The sequence below is a fragment of the Neopelma chrysocephalum genome, unplaced genomic scaffold (assembly GCF_003984885.1).
Source record: "Neopelma chrysocephalum unplaced genomic scaffold, ASM398488v2 Primary Assembly neopelma1_43, whole genome shotgun sequence".
In the NCBI taxonomy this organism is placed as follows: domain Eukaryota; kingdom Metazoa; phylum Chordata; class Aves; order Passeriformes; family Pipridae; genus Neopelma; species Neopelma chrysocephalum.
In genome coordinates this window covers 21148244-21172257 of record NW_020897702.1, presented here as the reverse complement: position 1 = coordinate 21172257, position 24014 = coordinate 21148244, and the positions used below count along the sequence as shown (strand labels likewise).

Genomic DNA, 24014 nt, shown 5'->3' with positions numbered 1-24014 from the left:
AGATAGAATATAGATTTTTTTGTGCGGATCTGGCAGGAATAAAAGAGAATAAGAGAAAACAGACATGGAAGCACTCCATTGAGTCTCATGCTTGTAAAATTCCATGCATACAAAAATTGTAAGCAGAAAGATCTACAGCCACATGCAACCAGCTGAAGGGAAACAGTGACACCTAAACCAAGAGCTGTTTACAAGTAAATTCTTCATAACCCCTAAGCCAATAACTTTGTTGCCTGAATAATTTCCTTGTCAAAAAGCAACATTTTTTTGCCGATGAAAAAGAATAACTCTGAGAACCACTCTATCGACAGCCCTGCAGAGCTTAGATTCAACATAGGGTAACATTTCAGAGGAGTTATACTTCCCCAGAATCCAGCATTTGGAAAGTGTCTTACTGAAAAGAAATAAGCACAAACATACACAGATGTCTACTGTTCTGGTTTCAAATAACCCTTGTGGAGAAAGAGTGGTGTATATATATAGAGGTGTGCACATGTGTGGGCATGCATGGGAAAGCAGAGTGAGCTTTATTTTTATTCTGAATCCCCCCTAAACAAAGATCCTAATGTTATCCACTGGAATGAGGTAAGAAACATGATCATTTGGTTCCAAGACCTGCCTGAAACTACAGTTTTTGTAGCCTTGAATGAGCAGCAGTCAAAGTAAAAGAGATCAGATGAACTGCATTTAGAAGTGATGCAATGAACTGGTATGAGGGGAAAGTGCTTTTAGTGATCGATATGAAAACAGGGGGCTTTCATCTAACCACACGAGGACAGCAAAGAGGAATTTGGGCAATATAATATGGGATAAAAGGGTAGATATCCTCTTATTTCAATCTAAAGACTTAATGATGCTTATTAAAAGGTTGTTACTTGGTTTCATGGAAGAATTACAGTCCTTTACCTCTTTCCTTAGAATGAGTGGCCTGACAGGGAAAAACAAGGGGTTTTAAGTCCTTGGTCCTTGTTACAGAAGTGCTCTTCTCATTTTTCTGTAACTTCACCAAAAGATCAGCTCATGCAAACAAGGAATACACAATGCAATTCACCAGGAAGCACATTCATATTACAGCACTTGGGTAATAAGTTATCATGATTTGATTCACATAACAATTGTTGAGTTTTGTGTCAATGTTACCAGTAAGTGAGAGCTCTGAAACAGCAGTGTTCTTATGCTTAAGAAAATGCATTGTGCCAAAATGAAGCCTGGAGGAGGCATGTTGAAGACAATGAACTTCCAGCAGGTAAGCTAGGCTGCACATTTCTGCTGGGGAAATCTTTCCACCACTTACTTTATCGCTGTCATTTTTTCTATGAATTATTGCTTTTTTGTCAGATTTACCTCCCCTTCCACTTGAAAACAGTCATCTGGGGAACAGGCCAGCAATAAAGAAAAACCTCCTGGAGGTTAATGTTGCAATGACAACAACAACAAAAAAGGAACTGGTCTACCTCTTCAACTAGGGTTGACTGAACCACGCAGTACGGTTCAGCTACAAGAATTCAATCTGTTTGTATTTGAATATAACAGACAGCACTGGTTTTCTGGCACTTGATAACAACAAAGTGTTTTGAACTTACAGTTACTAGATTTTTTTAGACTACTAAGTGTACTTCAAAGCCTTATAGTTCTTCAGCAGTGACTAGAAAAGACAATTCAGATGAATTCATATGTCTGAAAAAGTCTATTAATTAGCTTTTCAATTAATGTTAGAAAATCCCATATAGCATTTGAATATGAGTATAGAAGGCTCTGGCATTCCCAGAGTTCTACCGTAAAGAGTCATGGGGCAGAGATATGCCCTGGGAGACAGGAGACCAGAGCACCAAACTATCCTTCTTCTTGTCAGAAGCACTCACCAACTGCATAAACTGCCCTTTCTGGATTAAAGAATTATCTCCCACTTTTTTTAGAATAAACCATGGGAGATTAGTTCAAATAGAATTACCTAAAATTAAATAAACTGGGCCAAACCTTTGAAAAGCCATGTTGCTCCTGTGTTCCACCTGATGGTGTTTGCCTTACATATATTTCAATGTAACTTCTGAGTTAAATCTAACCAGCATCCAGAGGAAGCCTAGCAATCCAAGACATAAATTTATAGAATCATTTAGGTTGGAAAAGAATTCCAAGATCATTGAGGACAAAATATCTTTCAAATTATAAAATGGGGGAAATGTTTTTAAGTTAAACAGTTTCAGACACATAGAACATGTGAGCACATTCCTTTAGAAATTAACATGACACGGAATCAAGCGATGATCAAATGAATGAAATCAAAGAGCCTTTCCTTTGTTGCATTCCTTGAAAAGTCATTTATGAACCAGAAAGTAAATTCACAAAGGATCTTAAATCACAACCAATCACACCAGGAAAACTTTGACACTCACTTCACTCTACTAAATGGTTTAAAGTCAGAACAACTGCAACAGGAGATCAAGTCCAACTTTACTGGAACAAATTCTGCTTTGAATTGTGTTGGTGCAGTGCCACAGAAGTCAATGGGATATGACCTTAGCAGCTAATGAAAGAAGTCCACTAAATTTGTCCCAGTCAGCTTGGCTGCAGAGCCCCTTTGCACATTCTATGAGCAGACTCTTGGTCTCTCTTAGGATAAGTAAAAGATTTGCAGTTAAAATATAAGCTAATGAATGTGAGAAACACCTTTTTACAGCAAATCCTCCAGTGAGTAATAATGACAGTACACTGCAAACTACAGACCAGATTTACATGAAGAACTTGATGAGCTTGACTCAAAGTCCTTTCACTATGAGATCTCTTTGTAAAGAAGCACATTTACTACAAAGGTGTAGGAGGCTGGCAAGCATTTTAGAGCATTTTTAGTGTCCCATGCAGTGCGCCCTAGTTATTGTTTGTGTGACTGCAGAGCAATCATGGAGCAGATCCTCATCCCTTGCCTCCTTTCCTTCCAGATCACATCTGATTCCAGCCTTGCCTATGGCAATGGGCTAAAGAAATTCCCGAGAGATGCTCACACCCAAAATTTATGGTGAGGCATGATCCCGTCAAACACACATTTGAGAAATGCCTACACAAATGACTTTATTTATTCTTTAAGAAACAGATTCAGTTGACAAGGGGAAGGAGGGAGGCAGCGAAAAGAACAAGAAAATAATAACTATCATTATCCATAAATATTAAAGCAGATTAACAGATTATGAGATAAAAAAGTAAATTAATCTTCCATAGTTTAAGGTTCTAATAGCATTAAGGTTCTATTTCCTGTCAACTAATTTTAAGTTAATTGCCATTAATTTTTCATAGCTAAGTAGCGAAAGAAATGAGATTCCTGTATTATTTGCCATACACTCTAGTTGTGAAGGGAGTCTAATGTAAAAAAAATGTTGTGAAAAAGTCTCATCACAAGATAATTGAAATTATGGCTAGAAAAGGCTTACTAATCCATACCCTTGCCACTGCAATTTCCTCTCTTCTATGGAGCATCCTATCAAGTATCCTACTCAAGAAGGTTTAAAAGTAATTCAGTGATTTAGAATTTTCTGTTGTTAATTGACTAAATTATGTTTTTTAGTGAAACCTCTTGGCAAGTAATCTTTAAGTACTGTATACTGTAAATCCCTACACAATTAGAAATATATTATACATTAGAAAAGCATTTGAGCTTAGTGCAAGGCACAGAGATGATGATTTCTTTTCAATGCCAATAGTTCACTTCTTCTTTCCAATTTTTAACATTGAAGTTGTTTTGTTCAGTAAATGATGAGAAGCTTGTTCACAACCACCTTCTTGTTATATCCAATTTAGGCATGTCGAATACTTTTCTTACTGTGTTTTCCATACAAGAAAGCAGTCTAAATCAGCCTTTTCTACCTTGATCTTTATGTCTCAAGAAGTCATTAAATCCCAGAATGCTTTAGGTCGGAAGGGACTACAAGGATCATCTGGTTCCAACCCTCCTATCATGGGCTGGGCACCTTCCACTAGACCAAGTTGCTCAATGCCCCAATCAACCTGGCCTCCATTACAAGTTCTGGTATTCACAAACTGATTTGTGTATTAAAACCCCTTTTTTTTTTTTTGGAAGACTGTATCACCACTGCATTAACAACAATATAACAGGGTAGCAGTAAAAAAACCTGTGCAATGGAAGGATAAATATTAACTTATTCTGCTGAATATAGATAAGCGAATACATGTTGCCCATCAGCTAAAAGGTTGAAGTCAATTCAAAACCCTCTATGTTGAACCACCAATAGAAGGTAGCAGAAAATCACGAGGTGATAATGTCAATTCCCCAGAAAAGTTCAGAAAAATAACTTCACGCAAGGTCATCATTATATATGCAATACAACCAGCAATAAACCAGTGACACTCACGGGATGCCTCAGGTCATCAGATGCATGAAATGCACAATCCGAAAACACAGGTTGTTGTATTTCATTTAATTTAATTTTAATTTCAAAAGGTATTTGTACAAATGCCAGAACAAATTAAGTTCTGATTAACTTTTGCTGCTGACATCCCCTTTTATTAACATAAATGTCTTCCACCATATACTTGAGAAAATAATCTTTAAGTCATACTGCAGCAGGAACTTCTTCCTGCTTTGCAGATCAAATTTTCTTTTGTTTAACATAATCCCATCACGCCTGTCTTTGTCACCTTGGGATAACAGAAATAATCTTTTCCCTTTATCCTCTGAGAGTAGGACTTTCTGTTTCCTACCAAGTCAGGTTGTTCAGCCCCTTAATGATTTTTGCTGCTGTTCTCAGAATTCCCTTCAATTTGTCAACATCCATCACTATATTCAAGGTGCAATCTCATCACTGCTGTATAGCAAGAAACTCACCTCCCTATGGACAAAGGAATGATGACTCTGCACGTACAGACTGAAATCACAACATCCCTTTCTGTCATCCTCTAGCATTCCAGCATGCATATATCATTTGCTGTCTGCTAAACCCCCAAGGTCTCCTTTGACATTTCTGTTTTCCAGGTATCTTTGTCTGACTTAATAACTGTGCTTTAGATTATTTCCCTCTAAGATTTATTAGCCTATATTTTTCTAGGTCAAATCTCATCCTGTTACTTGAACCACATATTTATGACATGTCCCATTCTCCTTGCACTATTTTCTGGTAATTAAATATAGTTTGTTATTTTGAGGCAAAAGTCGGAAGATCCTTATTAAGATTTGGATAAGATTTGATCAGAGTATTTCAGTAATTTTATCCTTTTATGTCTGTCTTGCCCTGATTCTACTGTGTGCTACACTCCTGGTCACTGCTGGGACATTAATTTTTTTATCAGTGTGATTGACTCTGCAGGTGCCAAAACGCAGCCCTGTAGCTCTCTCTTATAGAATCATAGAATCAGCTGGGTTGGAAGGGACCTCTGAGATCATCAAGTCCAACCCTTGATCCACTACCATCATGGTTACTTAGACTGTGGCACTAAGTGCCACATCCAGTCTCATCTTAAAAACCTCCAGGGACAGAGAATCCACCACTTCCTTGGGCAGCCCATTCCAATGCCTGATTACCCTCTCTGTAAAAAATTTCTTCCTAATATCTAACCGAAACCTCCCCTGGCACAGCTTAAGACCATGCCCTCTTGTCTTGCTGATAGCTGCCTGGGAGAAGAGACCAACCCCCACCTGGCTACACCCTCCTTTCAGGGAGTTGTAGAGAGTGATGAGGTCTCCCCTGAGCCTCCTCTTCTCCAGGCTGAACAACCCCAGCTCCCTCAGCCTCTCCTCACAGGACTTGTGCTTGAGTTCCTTCACCAGCCTTGTTGCTCTTCTCTGGACCTGCTCCAGCACCTCAATATCCTTCCTGAACTGAAGGGCCCAGAACTGGACCAAGTGTGGCCTCACTAGCGCTGAGTACGGGGGAAGAATCACTTCCCTGGACCTGTTGACCACACTGTTCCTGACACGGGCCAGGATGCCACTGGCATCATGATTTACTCTTTCATTTTTTTCTAACTACTAAAATGTTGTTGTGGGTTGACCTTAGCTGGATTCTAGGCACCTACTAAAGTCACTCTGAGCTGGGAGAGGTCACACAGGCAAAACAAACTCAATGTGGGGTTAATACTAAAATTTATTACTAACAGGATAAGATCTAAAAAGTGAGAAATAAAACAGTCTGAAACACACTTTCCACCCATCTCTTCTTCCTTTCATGTTCTCCCTTCTCCCCCTGCAGCGGGGCAGGGAGACAAGTCCACCCCCTCGGGCAACAGCTCTTCCAAATCTGCTGTCCCGTAGGTCACTCTTCCATGGGCTACAGGGGGACAGCCTGTTTCACCATGGTCATCACCAAGGGTTACAGGGAGGGGCATAACTCTGAGTCCTTCCCCTGTTCCCTGGGGTCCCTCCCACAAGTAACAGTCCTTCACAGACCTGTCCAACATGGGTCCATCCCTCAGGCAGTAGTTCTTCCATATCTACTGTCCCGAGAGTCACTTTCTCCATCCTTCATAGGATGCAGTCCTTCATAGGGTGAACTGTACTGATGTAGATCCCCCATAGGGCCATGAGTCCTACCCGGGAATAATGTGCTCTGGCGTGGACTTTCCTCTCCATGGGCCACAAGTCTCCTGAAGGACTCCACTCCATCCTGGGCCTTCCACAGCGGGTAACGGCCTTCTTCCATGCATCCATCTGCTCCAGCATGGGCTTGGCTGCACTGCAGTGGGCCGCTCCAGCCCCAGCACAGCTTGACTCAGTGGGGGGGAAGGGAGGGCAGTGCCCGCCAGCAGGGACCACTCTGTCATCCTGGCCTAGCCCGTGGGGCGCTCCCCCCCAGCCCTCGCAGTTCACCTTGGGGGTTTTGGAACTATTGGTGCTGTTCGGCTCCTTGGGCAGGACAGGTCCAGCATGGGCTGCTCGCAGGGTGGCCTGGGGGCTGCGGGACCGCTCTCCACGGGGCCGCATGCCCTGGCCCTGGCCCCAGCCCTGGCCCTGGCTGCCTCTTCGCAGGGGCCGCCGGTGTCTGCTGTGGGCTAGGTGCCGAGAGGCTTGGGCTGGGCTGCCGCCACCTTCCCTTCCCCCCCTATGGCAGGGGAGGCGGTGGGGCTGCCCGGGAGCTTCGGTCAGCTCTGCCCTGGTTCGAGAGATTCTTCTGCGCAACAGCTTGTTCTTAAATATGTTATCACAGAGGTGTGATTATTGGCTCTCCCTTGGCCAGGAGCAGGAAGTCCCTCCTGTAGCCAGCTGTCATTGGCTTCACTGGGGGGAGACCTCTAGCAGATTCTAACGGAAGCCACCCTATGTAACCCCCCCTGCTACCAAAAACCCAGCCAACTCAACCCATGACAAATGTAAAAGCATAAGACCTTCTTTAGATTTAGTTCACTTTTTTCCACATCATAAATTTTTTCATCTATGTAAATTAGGATCATTTTTGATGATCCATGTTTAACTGTGAGTTTTACCCAGCAGTAAAAAGGGTCCAGGCAGTTAAAGTAGTACACAAGTGCTATATCCTTTATACAGTTTTTTAGTAACCGATCTAAGGAATTTATACTTTCTTTCATTTCAAGGTCTGCAACAGATGCCTACTGATGTCTTTCATCCTGTGTTAATGTAATCTGAAGTATTCCATTTTCTGCTATTCATTATCAAATTGTATCTCAGTGATATTACAAACACATAAACCTATTCATGATTTCAGTGTATAGCGGCAATATAAAAAAATTAGAAACAAAGCAACACAAAAAAATAAACCACCCCCTCACATATTTACTACCTTGAAAACTGTGCTGTAGGACATATTTCTCTCAATGGTATACAAAAGAGTCTCCAAGTGTTTCTTGCATCACTTCATTATGAAAAGATCAGATAGTTTATCACAACTATAACTGCAGCAGCCCACAGTTCCACAAATTTTCAACTTCATTAATCTATTACAAACTGAAGAACTGAAGGTGAAATTCTGATTATAACCTGGCTTCTCAAGCACTGCCACGACATAGTCCCTGAATCCTATCAAACCTACCAAATATGAAGATACTTGCCCCATATGATAACGTACATTAAGTTTATTTCAACAAGAGAAATCTCTTTAAATTTTATTATAGGAATAGCTATGAATTTTATTGTTTGTTTAACAACATGGAACATTCCATAAAGATCCAAAACCTTAATTACATTCTTCTGCTTAATCCTCCAGGGAATTAATTGGAATGGCATATTAAACTCATTTTTTCCCCATTTTTAGACATGGGTCTTCTGTTATCCATTGCTATTTCCCCTACTTTTTAGAATGAGTCAAATACAACGTATTAAACTAACTACAAGCCAGTGGGATCCTCTTTTCTCACTAATCTCAAGATTTTATATTTATAATATAAGCTGCATATCTTTTTAACACCTGAAATGTTTTTGTAGATGTTCTGGTAATAGCCACAAATAACTTATTAATATGTGGTGCTAAAATGACTATGCAGTAGCAATTCAATGGGTTTATTCACTCCTCGTCCACCATGTTGCTATTGATTTCAATGATAATCTTTATTGTATAGCTGCCTTTGCAGTTTCAACATGGATGCAAGCGAAATTCCATTCCTGTGCATACCTCCTCAAAGTAACTGTTTATTATGCTCCAAATCACTGCACCAGTCTGCAGTGCAGGAGGTTGAATATCTATCAATGAGTGCATCATTTCAAGAGGAAGCATTTACCCGGGGATAATCAGGGGAAAATTATTCTTTTAAAGCATCTCTCATTCAGAAAGGTTGGAAGTATCCTGTTTGACTATGAGACATCTTGTAATGCTTGAAAAAAATCCCCGATATAAACCATTGTACGAGTCTATGCTAGACTGACCTTCAGAATGAAAGGTACACAACCAAGTGAAAGCAGTGATTTCCATTTTGTGTATTTAATTATAACTGCAAAGCAACTTTAATGACAGACAACAGCATCCAAATGCAGGTCAGCATATCTCCTCAAATTAATTAACAGTAGAATTACTGACAGTATCTTAGGAACAATGATTTTGTTGATGGAAGTGATCACTCTGTAGTAAACTACCTTAATAGTTCAAAATATTCTGTGTGAGACCAAATCCCAGAATCTGTCTGCTTTTGGGTGGTGTGGCAGTCACAGAATAGAATCACAGAATCATTAAGGTTGGAAAAGACTTTTAAGGTCATCAAGTCCAAGTATCAACCCAGCACCACTGCCATGTTCACCATAAAACCATGTCCCAAGTGCCACAGCCACATGTTTTTCGAACACTTCCAGGCAAGGTGACTCCACAGAATGTAGATATTCTGTGAAGTATTTTTTCCTAATATCTAATCTAAACCTCCCCGGGCACAGCTTGAGGTCATCTCCTCTTGTCCTGTCACTTGTTAACTGGGAGAAGAGACTGACACCCACCTCACTATAATCTCCTCTACCCAGTTGTAGAGAGTGATAAGATCCCCCCTGAGCCTCCTTTTCTCCAGGCTAAACACCCCCAGCCTACCTCAGGCTTTCTTCACCACACTTGTGTTCCATCTCCTTCCCTAGCTCTGTTGCCCTTCTCTGGATACATTCCAGCATCTCAATGCCTTTCTTATTGTGAGGAGCACAAAAATGGACACAGGATTTGAGGTGAAGCCTCACCAGTGCTGAGCACAGAGGGACAATTACTGCCTGGTCCTGCTGGCCACATTATTGCTGATCCAAGCCAGGATGACATTGGCCTTCTTGGCTACCTGGGCACACTGCTGCTTGTATTCAGACCAGTCAGTCTGCCTTATGAAAATTTTATTAAAGGGACAAATTTTTCCAAAGTTTGGCTTTTTCTCAAGGATCCAGCTTCACTGGAGACTAGAATAAAGGCTGTGATGTCCCCCAGGACTAAGAACCAGGCTGAATCCATGGAAAGAATATGCATAAGGGAGTGTGTGTAGTCTTGTGTGATGGAAACTCCCATCACCAACATGATATGTGAGATATCAGGAACAGACTCCTCAGGGAAGTGGTGGAGTCACCATCCCTGGAAGCAATCAAAAACTGAGTAGATGTGACACTTTTCAAAACAGTTTAATGGGCACAGTGGTATTTGGTCAACGGTTGAACTTGGTGATGTTGGAGATATTTTCCAACCTTAAAGATTCTATGATTCTATATCATCCCACAGAAAAATGCAATATGAATTAAATTTCTGATAGAAGAAGCTGACAGTTTTCAAATGAATGTTTCAGAATAAAAGATGTAAATGTTTCAGTGCTTTTAAAATTAGAATAAATAAACTAACTAGTGTACTTAATGTATTTTCCCGTTCCTGGAAGTGTTCAAGGCCAGGTTGCACACAGCTGGACAGCAGGCGTCCCTGCCCAGGGCAGGGGAGTTGGAATAAGATGATCTTTAAGGTCCCTTCCAACCCAAACCATTCTGCAATTCTATGATTCTACTTGCACTCTTTTATTAGACAGCAGGATATGCTCAGTATTTGTAGATTCTGGTTAAAAAATGCACGTATTTGTAGACAATATTTTTCTTTCAAGTACAAACTCTAAATACAGTTGTTCTTGAATAGTCAAGATTAGAGAAAATTCTTGAAGACTAAATATTAGAGGCCTGCAGCAATCTTTATGAGTGGTTCTAGGAACCTTTGAAACCACCTTTAATTTGGATTAATTTGGATCTTAACTAGCATGGCTTCTCCATATGCTAGCAAGAAAATTCCTCTTCCAAACAATGGTTTCTCAGCTTTTAGATGATGAGTTGATAGAAAATTATCTATTTTCCTAAAAGGAGGTGGCAAAGCATAGGTGGTTCTGGATGGAGCACAGCATCTGGTGAGAACAGAAAAGTATGGGACAATAAATAAAGAATACCATATCTTATTCAAGGTGGAAATGAAAGCATAAAGACAGTTTTTTGCTTCTTTTTGAATGCTTCCACCTTGCAGGCTAAAAATAGTTTTGGATCAAATCTGCATTTTATTTTCCAAATCTATTTTATAAAAATGAGTAATTTTTCAACATTTATTGCAACTTTTCTATGTTTTTTTTCCACACGAATCAAAAAGGAAGAAAAAAAATAAGAAATAATTAACCCAGCAACACAGACTTTGCAGTTAACTGAAAAAAAAATTGGGATGTCAAACAATAAAGCCAATAATATCAATAATTATTTTAACAGACATGATGAAGCAGGCTTGCAAGTGGGTGTCTGTTGCCATTTCAAACCCACAAAATGCAGGGTGCCAGTAGTGCTATCTGAGAGGAAATAAATACACATACAACTTCTTGGCACTGAATGGTAACTGGTATTTATTACATTTAAGCTCATTTTATCTGACTTTTCATTTAATTGTACTTTGCTTCTCATAGAGTGCATTATATTAAATATTTACTGTCTTGGTTAGGATGTCAAGGCACACTTTACTGTCTTATTAGATTACTGAACAGTAGTTCACGTAGGAATTATTTAGTGTTGCTGAAGGTGCTGAAGGTATTAAATGTGATGAGGTGAAATTAGAAAAAGAAAAATATAGAAAGTTAAACTAGTCATATCCAGAAAACTTTAAGCCATTTCTCAGGGAAGAAGAGATATTTACTTTCCTCAGATTTTTTTCAAATAGGCTAAATGGACTGACAACAGCTGTTCAGTAATAAATGGTCCTGCACAGAAAGAAAAAATCACGGTCTTTTTTGATAGCAAAGAGGTCTCCTGCCATAAGCAGTGGCCTGGGAGTCAGAAGATATTTTCCCAGCTCTGCCACTGACTTCCTTTGTAACCTTAGTTGGCTCACCTTAGCAATTTTACTTTCTCTTGAGTCTCTTGCAGAGTCTTAAATGTCTTAAAGTAAGGTCTAACTCCGAATGGGGCTTATCATTCCTGGAAGGTAATGTTATTGTTATGTGATACAATGCAAATAATAAAGAAATGGTGTATTTTCTAATAATACTCACATGCTTTATCTTATACCACCTTCTATTACATTTTTTTCTCCCATTTTATTTTATCAGGATCTAAAAGAATCCAACCACTTACTTCCAAACTTGCACCCCTGGAAAACTCTTGATGTTAAAAGAGCTTTACAATCTACAGGTGAAATGATCACAGCTCTCAGAAACTCATCCCTCAACCTTTTTACCCTAGTCCTTTGTGACCTACCTGCATCCAGCATCTGAGGAGGTCCTTCACTTAAACAGGAATACACATAACTTTCTCAGAGATGGATGTTCCAGCTCTGTTATTCACTGGGCTGCTTCTATACTTGAGCATTGAGAACCATTTCCAGAAAATGTTTTTCTTTCTCTCTATTAATGATACAAAATGTCCAGATGACTCCTGTAGGAATGCCTGTCCTGAGTTGGACCAATGACTCATCAACTCAAGTGACCAACATAGACTTCTAGGAAAACAGTGCAAGAACAAGCAAGCATATTGAGAGCTATGTCTGCTGAATACTCTCCTGGACCCCCATACGTTGTGACTCAGAGACCTCTTTAGTCAGAGGAAGATTCTGTGATTAATAGTTTTCAAAGGATGTTTCTCCATGAAGTTGTTTGAAACATCCGCAACCAGCTAGATAATGAATCTGTAGATGGCTAAAGTTAGAAAGAAGCAGCTCAGTCTCTAAACCTCTACTCTTTATTGCTGTTCTACAGCAATTTTTTTATTTTTACTCCTGATGGCATTGTATTGTCCCCTTTCTTTCCACAGGAAAAGAAAGTCATGATGTCACAGTAACTGTCAGCCTGAACACTATTCAGAAGGTGGGGATATCCCTGCGGTAGGCTAAATCAAGTGGTCAGATTACATGCAAGGAAAGCAGTGTAAGTGAAGATCATATCCCAGAGAAGCTGTGAATGCCCCATCTATGGAAGTGTTCAAGGCCATGTTGGATGGGGCTTTGAACAACCTGGTCTAGTGGTATGTGTCCCTTCCCATGGCAGGGGGACTGGAACCAGATGATCTTTAAGAGCCCTTCCAACCCATACTATTCTATGATTCTAGGAAGATTAAAGGCTGGAGGAGGAATTGAGGGATAAGGGGAATGAAAACAAGATGCAGTTCCTTTCTACTCAACAAATAACCATACTCTCCAGATGTGGCTTGGAGCCAGGACTTTGTTTCAAGTGCACCTCTGAACTTGGCCCACCACACTTCCCAGGAGGTTAATTGCATTAAACTACTCCTAATATTTTATTGAAAATTGATAGCTTGTTCTGCTGATCTGTAAACTCCCACTGCTTGTAGTAGCTGTCTTTTAAATCATGGGCTGGAGCCTTTCCCAATTTTCAACTTCTAAAATCTACCCAGTTATCATACAACTACTGTTTTCTCTCACACTTGCTTACAATAGGCCTGTTTTACACTTTTTTATTTTGCTGCTGTGGATTTATTTTGATTTCAATGGATCACTGTCATGGAATGAGTAATATCTTCAAAACATCAACCACAATCCCATTTATCATCACAAAACTTCTTGGAAAACAGCAGTACACCTCTCCTGTCCTTCTGTGAACTATTGGATCAATTCTCACTGTGTTTTCTCCCAAATTCAAATTTCCAAATTCCCTGTGATCATAGAAAAAAGCAATAGGAAGGCCTTGCTGGAGAATGAGAGAAGGATTGGATCTTTAGCCACAAGAGGAATCAAAATGTCATGATGAAGATCACAAATGTCATCTTACTACATGCATTTCCTATGGTTATTCTGGGAGAAGAGAGAGAGAATGGGATTTTCTTCAAGAAACTTCTTTTTCCTTTTTTTTATTTCACCTCGAGTTCAAAATAAATCAATAGAAGATGAGGTCTCCACTGTACACTCTTTACTAAGATGCTTCTCAGATAGTTTTCTCGTTTGTTAATAGAATCATAGAACCATTAAGGTTGGAAAAGACCTCCAAGATCAGCAAGTCCGACCTTTGACCAAATACCACCATACTAACTAAATCATATGGTGAAGGTTGAAATTGATCTCGTGATCTTGTTGTACAGATTTAGGCCAAATACCTGCTTGATGGAATGGATTCTGAGTAGGGCATGGCAAGGGTCTTAGTGCTGAAGACCAAGAATATCTGTTGCTGAATACTCCCAGAGCAGAGCAAGCTGGTGACAAGACCAAGGATGAGGCATCCTGTGGGGACTAAAAGTAATACATGGCAGTAGTGAGGAGGAAAAAAAGTGAGATGCCAAAGGCAAAAAAAAAAAAAAGCAAGCAATACTTTTAAACTGCCAAAATGCCCAATCAGCTGTAGTTCACAGCTCTGTCAGATACTTTAAATCCACTTCCCACTGTCAAAGCTGAAGTGGAATCTGCTCAGTGCTCAGCATTACTTTTCATTAAAGAAAGTGGCTGCTAGGAGTACAAGTTGCAAGCAGGTTTTGGAGGAGAAGATGAAGAAGAAGGGAGATGATCAAGGAAATCTCAGATTGATAGACAGAGAGGACTAGAAAAAAACAGGCTTGATTTTCCTCTCACTTAAAGCAGTTTTACTTGTTACAACTCATCTGATTTCAGAAGACCTGCCCCATATTTTCAACAGTGTGAGAACACGAGACCAAGTGTATTCCTGGGGAATATATTTTAAATTATGTGCCATCCATATATTCTTTTATCTGGCTTTTTTGTTAGCCATTTTGACAGAAAAAAATACAATGAGTAAATACATTGCTTTATAAAAAATTATAAAAAGAAATAAAACAAACAACATGCTTCCTCAAAGTTCACATTCACAAATGACTGATATAATAAAAAAAACTTCTGAATTTGGATTAACGTTATATGCAGGTGATGACATATGGCAACAGTATGTTTATTAATATGTGCCCTTTAAAACCTGTAATTCTCACCATAATGTGATGACTGTCAAATTTCTCATTTTGCCTTATCTAACAAGAAATCTCAAAGTATTTGCAATAGAGAGATCCAGGGAGTATCAAAATTTTTGAGTTAAATGTTATGGTCCAATAACGCAGCTGAATCAGTTTTAAGGGCAAACCTTTTTTATGATGCTTGCTTATTGAGCAGCCAAGTACCCTGCAATCTTAAAGGAGGTTGTGTTTACATGTGAAAGTATGAAAATGACTATCAGGCAAAAATATATATCAACATTGCATAGCCTGGCCCTTGACAGTTGAGGCTATGGCCAATATATTACACACAGACGTACATTTTGTAATGCTTTCATTTAAAAGGTTTAAGCTGTTTCCAAGGGGACTGCTCCAGCTCCCAGACAAACGGCCGCTTGACAGCTCTCCTAGTGCTCAAAGCTCTCATGCAATTTTGTTCAATACACAAAGTGCCAGACTGAAGGAAATTGCTGTTCCTCATCTGATGTTAAGTGATTGGCTTTCTATCTTCATTAAATGTGTGCTACTCGATGCCTCAAAGACATTTTACCTTGTCCTGGAACGTGAACTTTAGCAGCTCTGTGAAATACCCAGAAGGGCTCTCTGGAAATAAGAAGGAAAATCCTAAGTCCTGCCTGCCCATGCCCTTACCCTTGTTAAATCGATTAGAGATTGGATAGATCAGATGTTGTCTCACTAGATGTACTGAGTTAGTCTTAAAAGTTAGTTTCAGAATTCAAATGAGATTCTATTCCCAAAGACCCCAATCTCATCTGCAAGGGTGAATTAGGAATGGAGAAAAACGAAAGAGTGGAAAAGAAAGAGAGATTTTGTCTGTGAGGAGGGGATTTATACATGATTGAGTACAAAATTAAGGCAGTAATTGGGAAACATTGGTGGTGTTTGTGACTGTAGACTTCTCAGGCTCACTAAAGTGCCAGGTGCCTTCCCTCTTCACTATTTCCAATGAGAACCCTGATACATAGACTCATGAAAAATGAGGTTCAGACAAAATATCTGAAATCACACACTGATTGTCAGAGCATGGTGGGATGTGAGGCATCTTTCTGGATTTGTCTTTGATCAGGCACAACAAAGAAAGGGAGATTTGCCTCTCAACAGCCATTAATGAAATGAGCATCCATTTCTTTTTCCTGCTCCTGTTTTGGTAATAATGAAGAGCTGCTGCACCTCTCAAAGTCTGAAAACACAACTGTGCTGTTGAAAGTCACTATAATGAGATCTCTGAGAGTCAGGTCTGACCAAATAATAGACTTTCCTTGTTTGTGTTTAAGGACGTGTAAACAACATGAAAGTGAATCCTAACCAGAAGAAATCACATGAACTTCTCACATTTGTGCAGCTGTTTTGTTCCCCTGCTATTTAGAGCTTTACTGGTCTGTGGCTGGACTGAGTCTGATACAAAGCCACTACTTATTTATGAAGAAGGGTGACTATTTACCCTGATGACAACTCAGCGCACTAGAGACAAACTGAAAGTGGCAAGAGCATTATGCCTTGTGGACAATATAATGACCCTTGAAAGACTGGATAGATGGTGGCATTATGGGTTTTCATCTACTCCTTCCTTTACTCCCTGAACAGCAAATACCTGTGCGTAAAAGGGATATAACAATGAAAGCACCATTACTGGGAAAACTGGTACTTTGGCAGAATGAGGAATAGCCTATTCTAGTCAAGCATGAGGGGATGAATTTGCATTGAGAAATCCCAGGAACAGAGTAGTGCCAGCATCCTACCGGAAATGACAGGGCAGCTTGCAGGTGGGAAGTCCCCAGATGCTTTATGATCCATAAGAGAAGATATATTTGAAGTGCATGGTTTAGTGGTGGACTCGACAGTGCTGGATTAACAGTTGGATTTCATGACCTTATTGGTCTTTTCCAACCTAAATAATTCTATGATATGTTGGTACTCAAACATTCTCTTCCATCCCCAGAAAATGTTCCAGCATTAGCTGAGTCTACATTAGCTGAGAGGAAAATCACAGTAAATTCACAAGCTGTGGAGCTCTTTCATCCCAGGGATGAGGTCAACACTCTCCAGAGGCCTTCTGCATATTTAAAGGCCTTTTCTGGTGGTTCTACATGATTTACCAAAATGAATAACTCAACATTGAGCCAAAGCTTAGCATTGGAGGATTCTGGGGGACAGATCCTCTCACCCTGACTTTGAACACTTAACTGAGCTGCTAAATTAAAAGCATAATCCTTTTGTGGAATGGAAATAACTCACTAATAGATAAAGATGCTTCTGTGCACTGGCTAAGAGGGCAATCTAGAACAACTGAACTTCAAGCATAACTGCCACAGTTATAAGCCAGAAATTAGAACAGAAGACAATCTGATTCTTCCTCTTGCACGACAGGATTTCCTCTAAGATAGTAACCATGATTTCCTCTAAGATAGCAAGATGGTACTTCTGAAACCATCTCTTGGAAATGTTTAGTACTCCCAACTGGTCTACTTCATGCCATAATCATTAAATCAAAAAAACAGACACAAAAAATCCTACTTTTTAAAAAATGAAAATATGAGTAAAAGTTAAGTGAATATTCAGATTAATCATTTCCCAGTTCCACAAAAGCCATATGATCCCAAGGAGCAGATGATAGTGCCAATGACATTTTGTCAACAGGATCCCAAAATTATTTGTGAAGGAACTACTGACTTTTGTCTTTTTATTTTTTTATAATGAAAATGATAATTCAGGTAACAAATGGACAGTTTTTAATTTGAATTTCAGATCTCTATTAAAACAAATATGGAAAAATGGTATTTAGAAACCTCTTGTGTGATAGAGAGTTTTCTGTGTTAGGTGTTGCATAGGGACTGTCTACAAAAGAACCTCCAGGAGACAGAATGATGTTTTTCCAATGCAAGTAGCATGGGAATAGGGATAAACAACCAATCTACTTGAAAACACAATTCCAGCAACAGTTTGCAGTTATGAATGTACAATCCTATTTTTATATTCCACATGTGGATATAAATTGTCAGCCTTGCTCTCCACTTACCCATATGTCATACCTGTGAAATATTTTATTATATAAACAAAGCCATGTTTCACTTTCTATGGGCCAGTATTTCCATGCAGATCTGACATCAAAAGGGGTGCTGGGTTAGACTGTTATTATGCCGTCTATCAACAAGCTCAACCAGTGCCTTTCTGCATGCAGAACTGGGAGACAGTCCCTTCCACTTTAATCTTGAGACAAAGAGCAAGGTACATAGTCTTTCTCCCCACTCCCTTCTATTAAATGAGGGAACCAGCTGTTTTTTCCACAGGGTGTGAAAGGTTGTAAAGTTTTCAATGAGTACATGAAATTATTCATGAAGAACATAAATATCAGTGCCTTGATTCAACATAGCAATAATCTGTCTTTCTTTAAGACATATACTACTCTACATCATCACAGCATCTGAAAAAGAACCAAACCATATAATATTTCATTAGTAACCAAGAGCAATGGAAAAGTTCTGTGACTTCTTGGTGCTGGTATGGCTTTTCTCTTTTGTAATAATTCTTAGGTTTTAGAAGGCAGAGTTTTCCATTTTTGCTCTTTCTTTGATTTGTGGTTTTGATGGTTGATTGATTTTTCTGTGTAACTGATTTTATTTTGCTGTTATTTGATTTACTGAAGTCACAGTTTTGAGGGGTAGAGGGCAAGTCTGTGTTCCGAGCAAACTTCATGTTATGTTGGAAGGATTTTTTTGCAAGTGAGCACTAGACATTCATAACACCCATGCAACTGTCATTTTCCATCAGTCAAGACTTTGCATTGGTAGATGGAGAAATTTTACAGTTATCAATAGCAGTGCAAAACCAAAGGATGAAGACATTAATGATCAAATAAATTAGATGGAACAGTTTGCAGGGCATTCCACCAGAAACAATGATGTAAACCAGGTGTAAATGATGTAAACCAGGTGTAAAATAGGGTTGAAGCTAACCTCTGGTTGTTCCCTTGCTCAGTGCTAACCTCTGCTATGAGGTTGGGAAGGTGTGCCCAAGGTGTTGCCCTGTCTGTGCTGATGGAGAGGGGTGATACCTGAGCTCTGCTTATCACACTCGCGAGGACCAGTCCCAAGGATGATGTTCTCACAGAGGTTGCACTAAATTCGACTTCACCTACAGAGGTAATTCAAATACACAAAAACCATTCACAAGCTCTGAGGCCAACTGGCACAGAGCAGTGAGTGTCTAAGCCAGTAACCTATCTTAGTTTCCAAAACAACACAGATGCATAAAAAGAGACTGGTGGGAAGGATCTCTGGTTGTTTTTTTTCCTAGTTCCTGATACAGACTCAGTAATTACTTGGGAGAGCATCAGTTGACACAGGCAAACACCGTCACAGATACTTCTAACAGTGCAACGTGTGAAATTATTGTATTGTAGTGCCTAGGACTGTTCCCAGACACTGTTTAATTTACTTCTTGTTTATAGTCTTATTCTCATCTGTGAGATGAGCTTGAATATCTACTGTAAAGCAAAAAATTTTTCAGTATATGCCCAACTATGCCAGTGCAGGATGTCCTGGGAATATTAAAGTAGTTGCCAAACAGCAATGCACAATTTTTTAATTATTCAGAACCATTCTGCCACAGTCACAGATAAAAGACAAAGGCTTGGCAGAGAAAAATGAGATTAAACCCCCTGCACTACCAGAAAACCAAGAGGGAATTTGGAATCACCAGGTGTTTCTTTCCAGATGTTGTCTCTGATGATGCTGTTGAGTAGGTTTAACTCTTGAGCTAGAGGATACATATGAAAGCTACTGTTCTGTACCCATGCTTATTTGCATCTTTTTAGTACAAACAGCACAATTCAAGCAGAGGAGGTTAATGATTTCCCACACAATGTAATCTCCTTTATAGATCTGTATAAATGTTTTATGGTAACACTTGATTATGTGATGTCCCAAATGATTTATCAAAGAAGCTGATGTAAAAGACCAGCGAGAAATGCTGGGGAATTAACTATCTAATTCTTTCTGGGGAACAAACAAACACTCAGAGCCCTCAGGAAACTTGAAACCCGTCTGGTGCAGAAAACAATGTGTAATTTGTTTGCCTTTGATGACTCTCCTTAGTTGCAGGTAGTAGTGATAAATTCACAATTTGTGACAAGTAAAAAGAGAACAGGGAAGATGCAGTGCACATTGAAGTTGTTTAATCACCTAGAGAATACAGTATCTTCAAAGTAGGTTTCCCCCGCTGTGCTTTACTGCTCAAACTGGGGGGAAAAAGGAGGAAAAGCAGGCTGCACAGTGGACTTTGAAATGCTGAAATAGCAAAATATCAGGAACAGAATGGCAAATAAAAAATGCAGATTAGCTGAAATGCAGATTAGCTAGGAGAAGTATATCGTCCAACTTCCATTTTTCTGATATCAACAGTGTTTGTCCAGAGAAGGGCATTAAAGCCAGTGAAGGGTCTGGGGCATAAGTCTTATGAGGCTGAGGGAGCTGGGGATGCTTAGTCTGGAGAAAAGTAGACTCAGGAAAGACTTTATCAATCTCTACAACTACCTGAAAGGAGGTTGTAGCCATGCGGGGTTCAGTCTCCTCTCCAAGGTAACTAATGATAGGACAAGGGGAAACGGCCTCAAGTGGTGGTAGGGGAGGTTTGAGTTGGATATTAGGAAAAATTTCTTCATTGCAAGAGTGATTAAGGATTGTAATAAGTTCTCCAGAGAAGTGCTGAAGTCACCCTCCCTGGAAGTGTTCAAAAAAAGAGAAGACACAGCACTTTGCAAAATGGTTTTGTGGGCATGGTGGTATTTGGTAAAATGTTGGACTTGATGATCTCAGAGGTCTTTTCCAACCTTAATGATTCTATGATCCCAAAAGACTGGTGATCAGGACTATCCCCCCTACACAGGTTACCAAAACACAACATGCATATGTAGGTCTTTCTGTGTGATCAACATGTAATGCCAGGCTTAGAGCAAGAGCTTCAGTAATTGCAGATTGACACTAGCTGCGTCTGTGAGTGAGGAGCTTCCCTATTCTCCTAGGGAACTTTTAAGGAGGAAATAACATGGCAAAGATTGTCCAGGGATCCTGTGCTTTTCAGCACTCCAGCAATGTGGTGACGATCCCCTGATCTGTTAATTTCCCTCATGCTTGGACAAGACAGACAATCACAAATTCTCTGTGAATTGTAAGCACTTTCATGAAGCATCTGAATGAGAAATGCAGAGGTCTGGGTAACTCCAGAGAGAAATGCAGCTCATATGGTAATGAAAGCTCATTTAACTACTTTCTTATTTTTTAACCTTTGATATCCATGAAAGTGGCTTTTACTGCCCTCCTTTATGTAAAAAACAAAGTAATCTTACTTGTCTTCTAAATGATGAACTATAAGTACCTGGAATAAACAATAAACCAGTTTACAATTGTTCCAGAGGAAATCTTCTATTCTGAGAGTGCATCTGCTGGCTGCAATCTTTTATTAGTCCAAGAGAGAAGAGAGCCATTGCAAGATGAAGATCTATTTCTGACTTAAAAGGCCAAAGGTGACACACATATTGACATGCAGTCACTGAACACAATTCTGGTAGAAAAAGTGCTCACTGAACCCAGAGGGTTTTATCCAAGTCAGCAAAACTGTATTGAGAAAGTAGCTTCGTAGATTTGGTTATCAGAAGGAGTTAGTCTCGATAAACTAGAGAGTGCCAAAAGTATGACAACTAACCTATGATTGTTCCCACTGTAAAACTGCTGATACGGTCCATGGTAGAGTTTTGATCCAGCACTTTAAAATAACTTTTGAGAATATTTTAGGTCGTATAGGCAAGGGAACATCATGAGAAGGTGTGTGCAAATATTCAACTCTATCTGAAGGAAAAGAGAGCTTAGAGGTAAATTCCTCAACACTAAAAGTTATATGAAGTAATACCTTTGAGTGCATCCTTTGATTTAATCAACATGGGAGAAAAACCAAAAACCAAATTAGACTTCAAGAGGATGTACGGTGCCTTGGTCATTAATGCCTGAGAGATAAAGAAAGGGACATTCACTGGAATGTGGTCAACATCATAAATTGTAGGACAAGAACAGAACAAAAGTGAAAGATGGTGTAATCAACAATAACTTGCAGAGGTACGCTTTTACATGCCCAGCATTATGGAAATAAATCCCACCTAAGCTGTTACTTGTATGAAGAAAGGAGACAATGTTTGACATCAGTGTTTACTACCTCTTGACTTCAATGAAGTAGTTCATATGGGCAAACAGAGTCCCAGAGGCTGAGGTCTGTAGGAATCATAGAATGGCTTGGGTTAGAAGCAAACTTTAAAGCTCACCTAGTCCAACACCTTCCACTAGACCAGATTGCTCAGAGCCCTGTTCAACCAAGTTTTGAATGTTTCCAGGAATAGGGCAACCACCACCACCATCCAACACCTTGCCAGTGTTTCTTCACCCTTATTGTAAAAAACTTCCTTAAATATAGTCTGAATCTATGATCTTCTAGTTAAAAAACATTACCCCTTGTCCTATTGCTACAGGGCTTATTAAAAAGTCTTCCTCATCCTTCTTATAAGCTCCCTTTAAATATTGAAAGGCTGGAATAAGGTCCCCCCAAAGCCTTCTCTTCTACAGGCTGAACAACCCAACTCTCTCAGCCTTTTTTCACAGGAGAGGTGCTCCAGCCCTCTGATAATTTTTGTGACCCTCCTCTGCACCCGCTCCAACAGATCTATGTCTTCCCTAAATGAATACCAGCTCTGCATCATATTTACAGCTGATGTAATATTCCATTTTTGGCTGTGAACTGCTCTAGTTCTTGAAAAGGTACGACATTGAGGATCTGTAAGAGAACTTGAAAACAATTAAAAAGGTGACCAAAAATGTGCCCAGTCATTTCTTAATGAGAAAATACTTGATCTGAAGCTGCTCAAAGAAAAACACTCAAAAAACTGTTAAACAGCTTGCTGGAAATCACAGCCCCAATGGTCTGCTTTCAAAACAGAATTCCAAAACTCCCTTTGAATTTATGTGCTTTTGTATTTGTTTATGGAAAAGGCTGCTTTACTAATATGATAAATGATACGTAATGTTTACAAAAGACAAGAATTTGTGGATCAAACTTGGAATCAAGCCATACTGGTTCAATGGAAATTAGTAGTTGCCTGCCAGGAGATAGCTGGTCCACTAAGATGTTTGCAGTGTTTTATTGCCTGGATTAATTAATGTTAATGGTTAAGAGAATGATAATCTATTGGCTTCCAAGAGGGAATCGGGCAGTCTTCCCTGCTCAATGGAGTGTTAGAAGATTTGAAATATTTGAGGCACCAGGGGCTACTAGGAAGATTTAAACAAGTAAATGCTTGAGCCGCCCATTCCTGGAAATTTGTTATTAGAAGGTTTCCTGGTGCTGAAGTGGATATTACTGGTTCCTAATGGACTTCTATTCTTCTTTAATTTCTGGGAATTTAGGGTTCTTACAAAAACCTATGCATTTGATACTGTTTCTTTTTAGTCTTTCACTTTTTAATGCATTATACACATTTTTGAGGTTTAGTTGCCATTTTCTGTTTTGATCAGTTTTTTACAGAACAAGTCAAGTCCTTGCCTAAAGTATCACTACACAACAACCATTTTCATCCTCCGAATATATTTAAATTTTATATCAAGATGTTAATCTTTATTTCAAAACAGCACTGGGAGTATTCTATGAAAGACCAAACCCATTTTGTTTTCCTTTTTTATGACAGCTAACCCTTCACTTAGACTTCACTTGGAAACACACTTGCATATCAAAGATGAACTGAGGAAAGGAACCATTTATTAACTCGAGTATTTAAAGACTTTGAGCCATAGTTAGAAACAAGCATATTGTTAAAGAGGACTCAAAAACGTCGGAGTGAGATAATGAAGACTCTGCCATTCTGCTCTTATGGCTTCTTTGTATCAATAGATACCTTTTTCTACAAATTGTGAAAATACAATTTTCACAATTATTATTTACAGAAATATTGTATGGAATATTTCTAATACACTATTTAAAAGAGGACTAAAGACACCCTAATAATAAAGAAGTTGGCACTCTAAGGACTGGAAAACTGGTAAATAACTGAATTTGAAACTGAAGAGATATATGCCATTGGTATATAAATGTTCCTCAAGGATTTTTTTTTTTTAATGTAAGGCTACAGAAAACATTCTTTGTTAACTAGATTTAATAATTA

At 39.3% G+C, this 24014-nt stretch overlaps 1 protein-coding gene and 1 long non-coding RNA gene across 10 annotated transcripts in view; one reads left to right on the top strand and one right to left on the bottom strand.

The window, feature by feature from the left end:
* Window positions 1–24014, bottom strand: part of TENM4 (teneurin transmembrane protein 4) — a 603970-nt gene that overhangs the window by 520664 nt on the left and 59292 nt on the right. The gene's annotated exons all lie outside the window — the stretch shown is intronic.
* Window positions 12491–13044, top strand: LOC113964836. The gene is made up of 2 exons (XR_003533312.1): window positions 12491–12871; window positions 12956–13044. It is a non-coding gene; the product is annotated as an uncharacterized LOC113964836 (long non-coding RNA).